The following is a 15,905-nucleotide window of genomic DNA, read 5'->3' on the forward strand; positions in this document are numbered from 1 at the left end:
AATCCCAACTGTTCCTGCACAATCATCATATATCTGATGGCTTATATTTTCATCCTTTTTTTTTTAACTCTTGTTTTGCAAACGTGCATCAGTTGAATAGTTGGAGCCCAATAAAAAGTTTCAGGCTTGCTTTTTTCACTGACTCCTGTTTTGAGCTTGTTGACCTACAGCTTCATTTTGATGAACTGACTGTAACAATATTTTTGATGACGTCGTGTTCAAGCTATTGAAGGTGGTCTACAAGCATCCGGTTTGAGGGCTGAATCAGCCTCACAAACTTCGCACTCAACTAATGTCGAGTGAGTTGAATCAGCGTCAAAGCTTGCACTCAACTAATTATGTCCCAACTATTATTCAACTGAGCCGAAATAACCGGTTATTTTACAAACTCATTCTTCTTTGTTGTTTTTTTGAATGCCTTTTAACATTCCAAGTTATGATGATGCTTTGTCCAAGGCATTGTAGCACGTGAAAAAAATGCAAAACAAGAAAAAGGATGTGCACTGTTGGGTTGTCTACAAATGCACAGACATAACCAACAATTTCGTCTTGGATCAACAATTCAATTGATGACAATATTACTACATCTAGTCCTCAGCTAAAAATCCTCAATTTTTCAAAAATGAATACAATATCCTTTCCTATAAGTACGAAGATGGTCATGGAGACCGATCTTCTTTGAAAAAAAATCCTCAACTACATCCTTTAAACATGAAGATGGCTAAAGAGCCCAGTCTTCACTTTTAAAATTCCTCCATTAATCATTCCTATGAACACAAAGATGGCTAAGGAGTCCAGTCTTCGCTTTTAAAATTCCTCCATTAATCATTCCTATGAACACGAAGATGGCTAAGGAGTCCAGTCTTCGCTTTTAAAAGTCCTCCATTAATCATTCCTATAAACACGAAGATGGCTAAAGAGTCCAGTCTTCGCTTTTGAAAAGTCCTAAGCTAAACATAGTAATGTCATCAATTAAATGTGTTTTCTCCGCAACTATTTAGTTGGTCTGCAAGTGCAAATGTTGATTAGTGTGCGCTGCATCACGAGCGGCGATATTTCCTTTGATGGACACGTTCATATGTTCCTTGAGTGTGACTTAATTATTGATTTTTACAAACGTTCAATCGGAATATAAATGAAGACGTCTAACACAGTTATACATCCGTATGAATTTCCTTTTCTAAGCACTCAAAGAATGATTTCACTGGGAATTGCAAATACATTTTGATCACCACATTAAGTGCAGAGGTCAAAGACCTGCTAATTAGCACACATTTGTACACAAATGTTTGTAGATATCCTCATTACAATTCAATAAAGTTGTTACAAAACCTCACTGGTTACATCACTTCACAGTGTCTCAATGGATAGGGTAGAGATGAGCGTGATACAAACGACAATCCCAACTGTTCCTGCACAATCATCATATATCTGATGGCTTATATTTTCATCCTTTTTTTTTTAACTCTTGTTTTGCAAACGTGCATCAGTTGAATAGTTGGAGCCCAATAAAAAGTTTCAGGCTTGCTTTTTTCACTGACTCCTGTTTTGAGCTTGTTGACCTACAGCTTCATTTTGATGAACTGACTGTAACAATATTTTTGATGACGTCGTGTTCAAGCTATTGAAGGTGGTCTACAAGCATCCGGTTTGAGGGCTGAATCAGCCTCACAAACTTCGCACTCAACTAATGTCGAGTGAGTTGAATCAGCGTCAAAGCTTGCACTCAACTAATTATGTCCCAACTATTATTCAACTGAGCCGAAATAACCGGTTATTTTACAAACTCATTCTTCTTTGTTGTTTTTTTGAATGCCTTTTAACATTCCAAGTTATGATGATGCTTTGTCCAAGGCATTGTAGCACGTGAAAAAAATGCAAAACAAGAAAAAGGATGTGCACTGTTGGGTTGTCTACAAATGCACAGACATAACCAACAATTTCGTCTTGGATCAACAATTCAATTGATGACAATATTACTACATCTAGTCCTCAGCTAAAAATCCTCAATTTTTCAAAAATGAATACAATATCCTTTCCTATAAGTACGAAGATGGTCATGGAGACCGATCTTCTTTGAAAAAAAATCCTCAACTACATCCTTTAAACATGAAGATGGCTAAAGAGCCCAGTCTTCACTTTTAAAATTCCTCCATTAATCATTCCTATGAACACAAAGATGGCTAAGGAGTCCAGTCTTCGCTTTTAAAATTCCTCCATTAATCATTCCTATGAACACGAAGATGGCTAAGGAGTCCAGTCTTCGCTTTTAAAAGTCCTCCATTAATCATTCCTATAAACACGAAGATGGCTAAAGAGTCCAGTCTTCGCTTTTGAAAAGTCCTAAGCTAAACATAGTAATGTCATCAATTAAATGTGTTTTCTCCGCAACTATTTAGTTGGTCTGCAAGTGCAAATGTTGATTAGTGTGCGCTGCATCACGAGCGGCGATATTTCCTTTGATGGACACGTTCATATGTTCCTTGAGTGTGACTTAATTATTGATTTTTACAAACGTTCAATCGGAATATAAATGAAGACGTCTAACACAGTTATACATCCGTATGAATTTCCTTTTCTAAGCACTCAAAGAATGATTTCACTGGGAATTGCAAATACATTTTGATCACCACATTAAGTGCAGAGGTCAAAGACCTGCTAATTAGCACACATTTGTACACAAATGTTTGTAGATATCCTCATTACAATTCAATAAAGTTGTTACAAAACCTCACTGGTTACATCACTTCACAGTGTCTCAATGGATAGGGTAGAGATGAGCGTGATACAAACGACAATCCCAACTGTTCCTGCACAATCATCATATATCTGATGGCTTATATTTTCATCCTTTTTTTTTAACTCTTGTTTTGCAAACGTGCATCAGTTGAATAGTTGGAGCCCAATAAAAAGTTTCAGGCTTGCTTTTTTCACTGACTCCTGTTTTGAGCTTGTTGACCTACAGCTTCATTTTGATGAACTGACTGTAACAATATTTTTGATGACGTCGTGTTCAAGCTATTGAAGGTGGTCTACAAGCATCCGGTTTGAGGGCTGAATCAGCCTCACAAACTTCGCACTCAACTAATGTCGAGTGAGTTGAATCAGCGTCAAAGCTTGCACTCAACTAATTATGTCCCAACTATTATTCAACTGAGCCGAAATAACCGGTTATTTTACAAACTCATTCTTCTTTGTTGTTTTTTTGAATGCCTTTTAACATTCCAAGTTATGATGATGCTTTGTCCAAGGCATTGTAGCACGTGAAAAAAATGCAAAACAAGAAAAAGGATGTGCACTGTTGGGTTGTCTACAAATGCACAGACATAACCAACAATTTCGTCTTGGATCAACAATTCAATTGATGACAATATTACTACATCTAGTCCTCAGCTAAAAATCCTCAATTTTTCAAAAATGAATACAATATCCTTTCCTATAAGTACGAAGATGGTCATGGAGACCGATCTTCTTTGAAAAAAAATCCTCAACTACATCCTTTAAACATGAAGATGGCTAAAGAGCCCAGTCTTCACTTTTAAAATTCCTCCATTAATCATTCCTATGAACACAAAGATGGCTAAGGAGTCCAGTCTTCGCTTTTAAAATTCCTCCATTAATCATTCCTATGAACACGAAGATGGCTAAGGAGTCCAGTCTTCGCTTTTAAAAGTCCTCCATTAATCATTCCTATAAACACGAAGATGGCTAAAGAGTCCAGTCTTCGCTTTTGAAAAGTCCTAAGCTAAACATAGTAATGTCATCAATTAAATGTGTTTTCTCCGCAACTATTTAGTTGGTCTGCAAGTGCAAATGTTGATTAGTGTGCGCTGCATCACGAGCGGCGATATTTCCTTTGATGGACACGTTCATATGTTCCTTGAGTGTGACTTAATTATTGATTTTTACAAACGTTCAATCGGAATATAAATGAAGACGTCTAACACAGTTATACATCCGTATGAATTTCCTTTTCTAAGCACTCAAAGAATGATTTCACTGGGAATTGCAAATACATTTTGATCACCACATTAAGTGCAGAGGTCAAAGACCTGCTAATTAGCACACATTTGTACACAAATGTTTGTAGATATCCTCATTACAATTCAATAAAGTTGTTACAAAACCTCACTGGTTACATCACTTCACAGTGTCTCAATGGATAGGGTAGAGATGAGCGTGATACAAACGACAATCCCAACTGTTCCTGCACAATCATCATATATCTGATGGCTTATATTTTCATCCTTTTTTTTTTAACTCTTGTTTTGCAAACGTGCATCAGTTGAATAGTTGGAGCCCAATAAAAAGTTTCAGGCTTGCTTTTTTCACTGACTCCTGTTTTGAGCTTGTTGACCTACAGCTTCATTTTGATGAACTGACTGTAACAATATTTTTGATGACGTCGTGTTCAAGCTATTGAAGGTGGTCTACAAGCATCCGGTTTGAGGGCTGAATCAGCCTCACAAACTTCGCACTCAACTAATGTCGAGTGAGTTGAATCAGCGTCAAAGCTTGCACTCAACTAATTATGTCCCAACTATTATTCAACTGAGCCGAAATAACCGGTTATTTTACAAACTCATTCTTCTTTGTTGTTTTTTTGAATGCCTTTTAACATTCCAAGTTATGATGATGCTTTGTCCAAGGCATTGTAGCACGTGAAAAAAATGCAAAACAAGAAAAAGGATGTGCACTGTTGGGTTGTCTACAAATGCACAGACATAACCAACAATTTCGTCTTGGATCAACAATTCAATTGATGACAATATTACTACATCTAGTCCTCAGCTAAAAATCCTCAATTTTTCAAAAATGAATACAATATCCTTTCCTATAAGTACGAAGATGGTCATGGAGACCGATCTTCTTTGAAAAAAAATCCTCAACTACATCCTTTAAACATGAAGATGGCTAAAGAGCCCAGTCTTCACTTTTAAAATTCCTCCATTAATCATTCCTATGAACACAAAGATGGCTAAGGAGTCCAGTCTTCGCTTTTAAAATTCCTCCATTAATCATTCCTATGAACACGAAGATGGCTAAGGAGTCCAGTCTTCGCTTTTAAAAGTCCTCCATTAATCATTCCTATAAACACGAAGATGGCTAAAGAGTCCAGTCTTCGCTTTTGAAAAGTCCTAAGCTAAACATAGTAATGTCATCAATTAAATGTGTTTTCTCCGCAACTATTTAGTTGGTCTGCAAGTGCAAATGTTGATTAGTGTGCGCTGCATCACGAGCGGCGATATTTCCTTTGATGGACACGTTCATATGTTCCTTGAGTGTGACTTAATTATTGATTTTTACAAACGTTCAATCGGAATATAAATGAAGACGTCTAACACAGTTATACATCCGTATGAATTTCCTTTTCTAAGCACTCAAAGAATGATTTCACTGGGAATTGCAAATACATTTTGATCACCACATTAAGTGCAGAGGTCAAAGACCTGCTAATTAGCACACATTTGTACACAAATGTTTGTAGATATCCTCATTACAATTCAATAAAGTTGTTACAAAACCTCACTGGTTACATCACTTCACAGTGTCTCAATGGATAGGGTAGAGATGAGCGTGATACAAACGACAATCCCAACTGTTCCTGCACAATCATCATATATCTGATGGCTTATATTTTCATCCTTTTTTTTTTAACTCTTGTTTTGCAAACGTGCATCAGTTGAATAGTTGGAGCCCAATAAAAAGTTTCAGGCTTGCTTTTTTCACTGACTCCTGTTTTGAGCTTGTTGACCTACAGCTTCATTTTGATGAACTGACTGTAACAATATTTTTGATGACGTCGTGTTCAAGCTATTGAAGGTGGTCTACAAGCATCCGGTTTGAGGGCTGAATCAGCCTCACAAACTTCGCACTCAACTAATGTCGAGTGAGTTGAATCAGCGTCAAAGCTTGCACTCAACTAATTATGTCCCAACTATTATTCAACTGAGCCGAAATAACCGGTTATTTTACAAACTCATTCTTCTTTGTTGTTTTTTTGAATGCCTTTTAACATTCCAAGTTATGATGATGCTTTGTCCAAGGCATTGTAGCACGTGAAAAAAATGCAAAACAAGAAAAAGGATGTGCACTGTTGGGTTGTCTACAAATGCACAGACATAACCAACAATTTCGTCTTGGATCAACAATTCAATTGATGACAATATTACTACATCTAGTCCTCAGCTAAAAATCCTCAATTTTTCAAAAATGAATACAATATCCTTTCCTATAAGTACGAAGATGGTCATGGAGACCGATCTTCTTTGAAAAAAAATCCTCAACTACATCCTTTAAACATGAAGATGGCTAAAGAGCCCAGTCTTCACTTTTAAAATTCCTCCATTAATCATTCCTATGAACACAAAGATGGCTAAGGAGTCCAGTCTTCGCTTTTAAAATTCCTCCATTAATCATTCCTATGAACACGAAGATGGCTAAGGAGTCCAGTCTTCGCTTTTAAAAGTCCTCCATTAATCATTCCTATAAACACGAAGATGGCTAAAGAGTCCAGTCTTCGCTTTTGAAAAGTCCTAAGCTAAACATAGTAATGTCATCAATTAAATGTGTTTTCTCCGCAACTATTTAGTTGGTCTGCAAGTGCAAATGTTGATTAGTGTGCGCTGCATCACGAGCGGCGATATTTCCTTTGATGGACACGTTCATATGTTCCTTGAGTGTGACTTAATTATTGATTTTTACAAACGTTCAATCGGAATATAAATGAAGACGTCTAACACAGTTATACATCCGTATGAATTTCCTTTTCTAAGCACTCAAAGAATGATTTCACTGGGAATTGCAAATACATTTTGATCACCACATTAAGTGCAGAGGTCAAAGACCTGCTAATTAGCACACATTTGTACACAAATGTTTGTAGATATCCTCATTACAATTCAATAAAGTTGTTACAAAACCTCACTGGTTACATCACTTCACAGTGTCTCAATGGATAGGGTAGAGATGAGCGTGATACAAACGACAATCCCAACTGTTCCTGCACAATCATCATATATCTGATGGCTTATATTTTCATCCTTTTTTTTTAACTCTTGTTTTGCAAACGTGCATCAGTTGAATAGTTGGAGCCCAATAAAAAGTTTCAGGCTTGCTTTTTTCACTGACTCCTGTTTTGAGCTTGTTGACCTACAGCTTCATTTTGATGAACTGACTGTAACAATATTTTTGATGACGTCGTGTTCAAGCTATTGAAGGTGGTCTGCAAGCATCCGGTTTGAGGGCTGAATCAGCCTCACAAACTTCGCACTCAACTAATGTCGAGTGAGTTGAATCAGCGTCAAAGCTTGCACTCAACTAATTATGTCCCAACTATTATTCAACTGAGCCGAAATAACCGGTTATTTTACAAACTCATTCTTCTTTGTTGTTTTTTTGAATGCCTTTTAACATTCCAAGTTATGATGATGCTTTGTCCAAGGCATTGTAGCACGTGAAAAAAATGCAAAACAAGAAAAAGGATGTGCACTGTTGGGTTGTCTACAAATGCACAGACATAACCAACAATTTCGTCTTGGATCAACAATTCAATTGATGACAATATTACTACATCTAGTCCTCAGCTAAAAATCCTCAATTTTTCAAAAATGAATACAATATCCTTTCCTATAAGTACGAAGATGGTCATGGAGACCGATCTTCTTTGAAAAAAAATCCTCAACTACATCCTTTAAACATGAAGATGGCTAAAGAGCCCAGTCTTCACTTTTAAAATTCCTCCATTAATCATTCCTATGAACACAAAGATGGCTAAGAAGTCCAGTCTTCGCTTTTAAAATTCCTCCATTAATCATTCCTATGAACACGAAGATGGCTAAGGAGTCCAGTCTTCGCTTTTAAAAGTCCTCCATTAATCATTCCTATAAACACGAAGATGGCTAAAGAGTCCAGTCTTCGCTTTTGAAAAGTCCTAAGCTAAACATAGTAATGTCATCAATTAAATGTGTTTTCTCCGCAACTATTTAGTTGGTCTGCAAGTGCAAATGTTGATTAGTGTGCGCTGCATCACGAGCGGCGATATTTCCTTTGATGGACACGTTCATATGTTCCTTGAGTGTGACTTAATTATTGATTTTTACAAACGTTCAATCGGAATATAAATGAAGACGTCTAACACAGTTATACATCCGTATGAATTTCCTTTTCTAAGCACTCAAAGAATGATTTCACTGGGAATTGCAAATACATTTTGATCACCACATTAAGTGCAGAGGTCAAAGACCTGCTAATTAGCACACATTTGTACACAAATGTTTGTAGATATCCTCATTACAATTCAATAAAGTTGTTACAAAACCTCACTGGTTACATCACTTCACAGTGTCTCAATGGATAGGGTAGAGATGAGCGTGATACAAACGACAATCCCAACTGTTCCTGCACAATCATCATATATCTGATGGCTTATATTTTCATCCTTTTTTTTTTAACTCTTGTTTTGCAAACGTGCATCAGTTGAATAGTTGGAGCCCAATAAAAAGTTTCAGGCTTGCTTTTTTCACTGACTCCTGTTTTGAGCTTGTTGACCTACAGCTTCATTTTGATGAACTGACTGTAACAATATTTTTGATGACGTCGTGTTCAAGCTATTGAAGGTGGTCTACAAGCATCCGGTTTGAGGGCTGAATCAGCCTCACAAACTTCGCACTCAACTAATGTCGAGTGAGTTGAATCAGCGTCAAAGCTTGCACTCAACTAATTATGTCCCAACTATTATTCAACTGAGCCGAAATAACCGGTTATTTTACAAACTCATTCTTCTTTGTTGTTTTTTTGAATGCCTTTTAACATTCCAAGTTATGATGATGCTTTGTCCAAGGCATTGTAGCACGTGAAAAAAATGCAAAACAAGAAAAAGGATGTGCACTGTTGGGTTGTCTACAAATGCACAGACATAACCAACAATTTCGTCTTGGATCAACAATTCAATTGATGACAATATTACTACATCTAGTCCTCAGCTAAAAATCCTCAATTTTTCAAAAATGAATACAATATCCTTTCCTATAAGTACGAAGATGGTCATGGAGACCGATCTTCTTTGAAAAAAAATCCTCAACTACATCCTTTAAACATGAAGATGGCTAAAGAGCCCAGTCTTCACTTTTAAAATTCCTCCATTAATCATTCCTATGAACACAAAGATGGCTAAGGAGTCCAGACTTCGCTTTTAAAATTCCTCCATTAATCATTCCTATGAAAACGAAGATGGCTAAGGAGTCCAGTCTTCGCTTATAAAATTCCTCCGTTAATCATTCCTATGAACACGAAGATGGCTAAAGAGTCCAGTCTTCGCTTTTGAAAAGTCCTAAGCTAAACATAGTAATGTCATCAATTAAATGTGTTTTCTCCGCAACTATTTAGTTGGTCTGCAAGTGCAAATGTTGATTAGTGTGCGCTGCATCACGAGCGGCGATATTTCCTTTGATGGACACGTTCATATGTTCCTTGAGTGTGACTTAATTATTGATTTTTACAAACGTTCAATCGGAATATAAATGAAGACGTCTAACACAGTTATACATCCGTATGAATTTCTTTTTTAAGCACTCAAAGAATGATTTCACTGGGAATTGCAAACACATTTTGATCACCACATTAAGTGCAGAGGTCAAAGACCTGCTAATTATCACACATTTTTTGTTATATTTATTGTTACAAACGTTCAATTGGAATATAAATGAAGACGTCTAACACAGTTATACATCCGTATGAATTTCTTTTTTAAGCACTCAAAGAATGATTTCACTGTGAATTGCAAATACATCTAGATCACCAGATTAAGTGTAGAGTCTCAATGAATGAGAGATGAGTGTGATACAAATGACAATCCCAAATGTTCCTGCACAATTATATACATGTAATGGATTAAATCTTTTTTTTTTACATTTGTTTTGCGAATGTGCATCAGTTGAATATCTGGAGCCAAATAAATAGATGCATCATGAGCGGCAACATTTCCTTTGGTGGAAACGTTCATACTGATTGTTCATTGAATTGGTTAGGGTTAGGATTTTTTGCATGCAATTGTATCACATGGAATAGTAGATTTTTGTTTTCACATTAACTCCCAACATGAAAATATAATGCACATTTTTCCACACCTTAGAAATGAAACATTTTAAGAGTATTCAAGTCAACTTAATATGTCATTATATTGCACATAATCACAAGAAACCATAAATGTTTTTTTTCACACTATCACACACTGAAGAATTGAAACAGTTTATTTAGTTAAAGATCTACATGAAGTCAAGTCAACTTGTTTATGCAATAGTACATATCACTGTGAATTGGAGATCCTTTTTTTTTTGTCCAATTAAGTACTGGGGTGTTAAGACCATGCACATTAACACATAGTTGCTACAATAGTAACTTTAATCATCCCAATCTCCAGTAACTTGAATCATCCCAATCTCCAAGTGGCAAAGTGAAAGTTGATGGTGATTCACAACTTTTCATTTTTGTGTTTGAATTCCATATTTAGAATACATTACTATTGAATTAATCCAAATGACAAAGAATCCAATTCCATTATTTGTTGAAATATATTTACATTTATACAGTTGGAATTATTTCAGAGCAATGCAGTTTTTCTGAAAAATTTAATAGGAACATCCACATATTTTAACTGAAATTAAAATGGTATATCACTAAGTTTAACAAATGAAAATTCAGTTTACTTTCATAACTAGACACTACTAAAACAAATACAATACAGATTTCTTTAACTAGACAGGTGAACTTACAAGTTGTGTGTGAAGTGTTTGTGAAGTAATTACTGACATCATAATATACAAAACAAATACAGGAACCATGCATACATATACAACTAATGCAGGATATTTAAAGTATCATGCACATACAACATACAACTAATGCAGGATATTTAAATTATCATGCACATACAACATAAAACTAATGCAGGATATTTAAAGTAACATACACAAACAACATACAACTAATGCAGGATCATCACTTTACAAAAAAATAAATGCTGTGAAGTATAAGAATATTTCTTACCTTATTCTTAATATGGCTCCATTTGAAGAAATGGCAGACGAACTTAAGATAAAACATGTTGATCATTTGTAGATCGGTAGAATCTTTTCACAGTGAGAGAGACGTTTAATGTTCCTTCAGTAGCCTTGAAATGTTCATCCTTTTTCCTTGACCTCATGTTTAATTGACCATTTAGTCTATAAGTGAGATAAGAAAAATGCACTGTTTAACAAATACATCACATTTAAATGCATAACCTTTAAATGCAATATTGATAAAATTTCTTTTCATTCAAGAAGAGCTTTTTCTGTCTCAGACCTAATGTTTAAAAAGAATGTGTTTTTTAGTGATGGTCATTTTGTTTTCAAATAATAGTCATACTATCTCACTGTGTGATGGAAAAATAGAAAAGGTTTATGAGACTTCATGGTATTTTAATGTCAATTTTTTTATGTATCTCTCTTTGATAGGAGGTATACTGGCTGAGCGGTAACACACTTAGCTTATAAAGTTGATGTCCCAGGTTTGAATCCTGATATTTTAAATTTTGGGACCTTTGGGTACGTCAAGATTCTACCCAACTCTAATGGGTACCTGACATTAGTTGGGGAAAGTTAAGGCGGTTGGTTGTTGAGCTGGCCACATGACACCCTGGTTAACTGTGGGCCACAAAACATGACCTTTACATCATCCTTCCTATAGATCGCAAGGTCTGAAAGGGGAACATTTTTTTAAATAAGAAAATCACATTCAACTTTTCATTTGGCTATATACATAAATGTGCCACGAAGAATGAAGCAAATTGCTTATTTTAAATTTTTAGGAAGTAATGCAGTCTAATGTGAGTTCATTAATTTGTGTTTTTAACCCAACAGCTCCATCTTTTAGGTTTTGAAATGCTATCCAATTAAACAAAAGGAGGTAACTAATTTTTTTTTAAAATAATAATTAAATAAATAAATAAATAAGTAAATAATACAAACAAAATAAATAAATTACATAAGTAGAAAAATATAGCTAGTTTTAAAATACTTCAAATATCAAAAGTATAAGTACACATTTTAAAAATATCTAATTTCACAAGTAGGCCTTATAAGCTACCCTATCTAGACTTTTATTTAAAATATTTTTAGAAAAACAAAAGACTATACAGATCTGGCTTAAGTTTTGTGTTTCGGTTCTAAACTAGCTCTTATTGTCTGAAAGTTTAAGAAACTATTGCTAGGGTCCTAAAAAAATACATCAGAATTAGGCTCCTATTGTAAAAACAATGCATCTTAAAGCAAAAGCTCTTGGGTTATAGTGTAAAAAAATATTTATTACCTTGATATGTAGATCACTAGATAAACTTTATGACAATAAAGTTGACAGTGGGGAATCAAGGCATCAGTGAAGAATCAGTGCACAATGATTGAGCCACTAACCTCCAGATCAGTAGCATGTAGAGTCTGTCTTTAAAAAACAAAAACTTGAATGTTGAAGCAAATTTACAAATTGAAAGAAAAATGTCAATCTAAAAAAAAAAAAAAAAAAAAAAAAAAGAGTAATAGCCCTTGCCCAAGTGTATTAATGTATATATATACTAGATATATTTTACCAGCGACCCGCAGGTCTTTATTTGCTTATTACTGTCGATATAGTGTTTTTAAAACATTTAAACGAAATAATAATGTAATAAATAAAGCGAATGTGTAAATGTAAAAATAGTATGAATGAAGCCATCAAATCAAAATAGCTAATCTACTTAAATCCATTTTTTCAAATTAAAACATTTGCTTGTAGGTCTACATATATTTGATTAAAATTTGAAATGAATAGACTTAATTTTGTATGTTCATGTGTTAAAGTATAAAGTAGATCTTGAGGTAGACAAAGATCTAGATCTAGACTAATCTAGAGTTAAAAATTGGCTTTTATAGAGTTCATTCTGTGCTGCGCATGCGTGAACTTTTTTCATGAATGAATATAGGCCTATCTCAACACGGCTACGCAGCTTTAGCGAACAGCGAACGAATGTATTAAAAAAATTTAAATGTTACTTTTATTAAAATATGAAATGAATGGACTATAATTAGTATGTTCATGTGTTAAAGCATAAAACTATCTTTGCAAAAAAAAGTTTTATCATCTTAGAGTTCAATAAGAGTTTTAGACCTAGGCATAGACTATAACGAACTAATGTAAAAATGATTTTGTAACACAAATTTGAAGGTTAATTTTATTAAATAATGAAATAAATAAACTATATTTTGTATTTTCATGTGTCAAAAAAAAAAAAAATAAGTGCAAAGTTTAGTTCTAAAAATTAGATCTAGATCTAAATCCTTTCGATCTTTTCTCATGTCAACATTGTAAACATCGCCTAGATCCATAAAATACTATAGCTGTAATAGAGCTGGTCTTTTTTTTTTTTTTTTGATGGTCTTAAGTTTGTTTTAGGGCCACAATATATACACTACGGTCTAAGTTGGTACCCAAGGAACATTTCTGCCAAGTTTTATCAAGTTTTTATTTCTATACTGGAACATACATACATACATACGCCAAACATTCTGCTTTATATAATATATATATATATATATATTAATAAAATATCAACCTTACAAATCAGAAGGTAAGTTATTATAAAAATGTATGCACCATTCAAACAGTAAATGTGAAGCAGCTCTTGTGTGGTTGCAACTACACCACCTTATTAAAAGTTCACATTTTGGTCCTAATTTGTTAACTTTAGAAGAAAACATGTAGCTTATAAACCTAAAACTAGAGCAATGTTTGAAAATTTGCTGGCCAAACAACCCATGGTTAACCAATGGCCATAGAAACAGTTGAGCTTGACACTATCTGACCCATGATCACTTGGTCTGAAACGAGTACTCTAAAACTAGTACTCTAAAACTAACATTTTATGTTTTTATAACAGATTTTTATATGCTTTTAAAATTTTTTTTTTTTTACTTTGCTTTAAGATATTTGACTGGTACACTAGAATTCAACTCACCTATTGTTCTTAGAGAATTAACTAAGTAACCTTGGACACAAACTTGATCTCCTTGGCCTGACATATCCAGACTCATGACAGTAAAGTGGGTCACTACCAATGCAAGAAAGGTGTACACACTGTTTGGCAGAGTGACTTGGCAATGAAGACTTGTGTATCATAGGGGTGCACTGCTGATAGCTGATACCCTGAAAACAGTTTGTGATTACATAATCTTATCTGATTGACCTAAATGTGGTAAATTAATAAATGCCTTTTAATATTATATTAGTTATGATGATGCATTGTCCAAGGCTAAGTAATGCATCAAATAAAGATAGTTATCTAACAAAATAAATACCTATAGCTTTTAATATTTTCTTCTTTTGTAAAATTTGTTTGGTGAATGAAAATAAAACTTTGTACTCACTGTGTAGCCATCTTCATAGTCTTGAGAAATGAACCAGACAGACCATTAGACATTTGTTGATATGCAGTTCAGGGTTATGCTAACCAAATCTAAGGCTTGACCAAAACACAGAAAATAGTTCAGAATAATGTTTAAAAAATTTGAATAAATTGTTTCAGAATTAACTGTTGAAGAAAATAATGTCTTACTTTGGCTTTGAAAGCTTTAATTCATACAAATGCCAAAGAGAAAACTGTAATCATCTGATAGCAGATTACCAAGGAATAGTAGTTGCTTGGATAGGATGACAAATTGGTACTGTTGGCAACAGAATGTTTGCTTGTTAAGATTCTGAAATATGGAAACATCATATACTGAATTAGAATCTCTCTTAAGATACACTCTCTCATGATATTAAAATAACATTGTTATATAATAAGAGTAAAATAATTCATTTCATTTCCATTATCTTTTCTGTAAAATGTGTTTTGAATGAAATTAAAACTTTGTACTCACAGTGCAGCCATCTTCATAGTGTTAAGAGATGAACCAGACAAACCATCAAACATTTGTTGATATGTAGTACAGGAATATGCTAAGCAAATCTGAAGCTTGACCAAAAACACAGAAAAATGTATAACAAGTTATTTTTAACATGCAATGATAAATTATTTTAGAATTAGCAGTTAAAGAAAAGAAAAAATTAAGTCTTACTTTGGCTTTGAAAGCTTTAATTCATAAAAATGCCAAAGAGATAACTGTCATCTGATAGCAGATTACCAAGGAATATTTGTTGCTTGGATGACAAATTGGTACTGTTGGCAGCAGAGAATGTGCACTTGTTAAGCTGATTAAATATGGAAACTTGAACTACAATATCTCTTAAATACACTATCTCATGATATTTAAAATAACATTGTTTCTATGAAAACAATAGTTAAGCCTATAAGTATTGCATGGTTTGACAATGTTAAATAAGATATGAAGGAAAAATACTTGCCCTATAATTAGACTTCCCATGATGTTTACTTCTAGTTTCAATTTCTTCATTCATATATTTACCTGACCTGTCTGTTTACAGCTTTGGCTTTTATCTTCCAGGCTAGTAGTTGATTAGTAATCAATACTCAACATCTTGAACTGATTAAAAAAAACAACTACAAGGTAAATAAATAATTGTATAATTACACATTAAGATGCAATTATTATCATTTGAATTCAACCAGATATCAAGTAGCTGAGCATTTAAACAAATAAATGGCATCTAATAAAAAATTGCTATTCAAAAGTCTTAGTGAAGATACTGGGATTTTGACTAAGCTTCATAATGAGATAATCCCCAATTGGATCTAGCTCTTTAAATGTTAAAGTGAAGAAAATTTATTAAAGTTGTTATGTATACATTTGAAACTAATTACCATAAGGCTAAGAGATAACAGAAAACAAATATTCTTAAATTGTTAGGAAAATATTTAAAACATTTTCAATTAG

At 33.9% G+C, this 15,905-nt stretch overlaps 1 long non-coding RNA gene across 10 annotated transcripts in view; it reads right to left on the bottom strand.

Moving 5' to 3' along the window:
- Positions 1-15,554, bottom strand: part of LOC129923356 (uncharacterized) — a 36,939-nt gene extending 21,385 nt beyond the window's left edge. For 3 of the 10 annotated variants that reach the window (XR_008775312.1, XR_008775308.1, XR_008775307.1), the window contains exons 1-7: positions 15,129-15,384; positions 14,931-15,025; positions 14,624-14,765; positions 14,436-14,530; positions 14,027-14,214; positions 12,349-12,477; positions 11,047-11,222 (exon numbers count right to left, since the gene is read on the bottom strand). This is a non-coding gene — a long non-coding RNA (uncharacterized LOC129923356). Of the gene's footprint in view, positions 1-9,770; positions 10,620-11,046; positions 11,223-12,348; positions 12,478-14,026; positions 14,215-14,435; positions 14,531-14,623; positions 14,766-14,930; positions 15,385-15,476 lie in introns of those variants that run through there. The other 7 variants (XR_008775315.1, XR_008775314.1, XR_008775311.1 and 4 more) reach the window with 6 other exon arrangements.
- Between the last annotated feature and the right edge of the window lie 351 nt (positions 15,555-15,905).

This window comes from Biomphalaria glabrata, chromosome 16 (assembly GCF_947242115.1).
Source record: "Biomphalaria glabrata chromosome 16, xgBioGlab47.1, whole genome shotgun sequence".
Taxonomy (NCBI): Eukaryota; Metazoa; Mollusca; class Gastropoda; family Planorbidae; genus Biomphalaria; species Biomphalaria glabrata.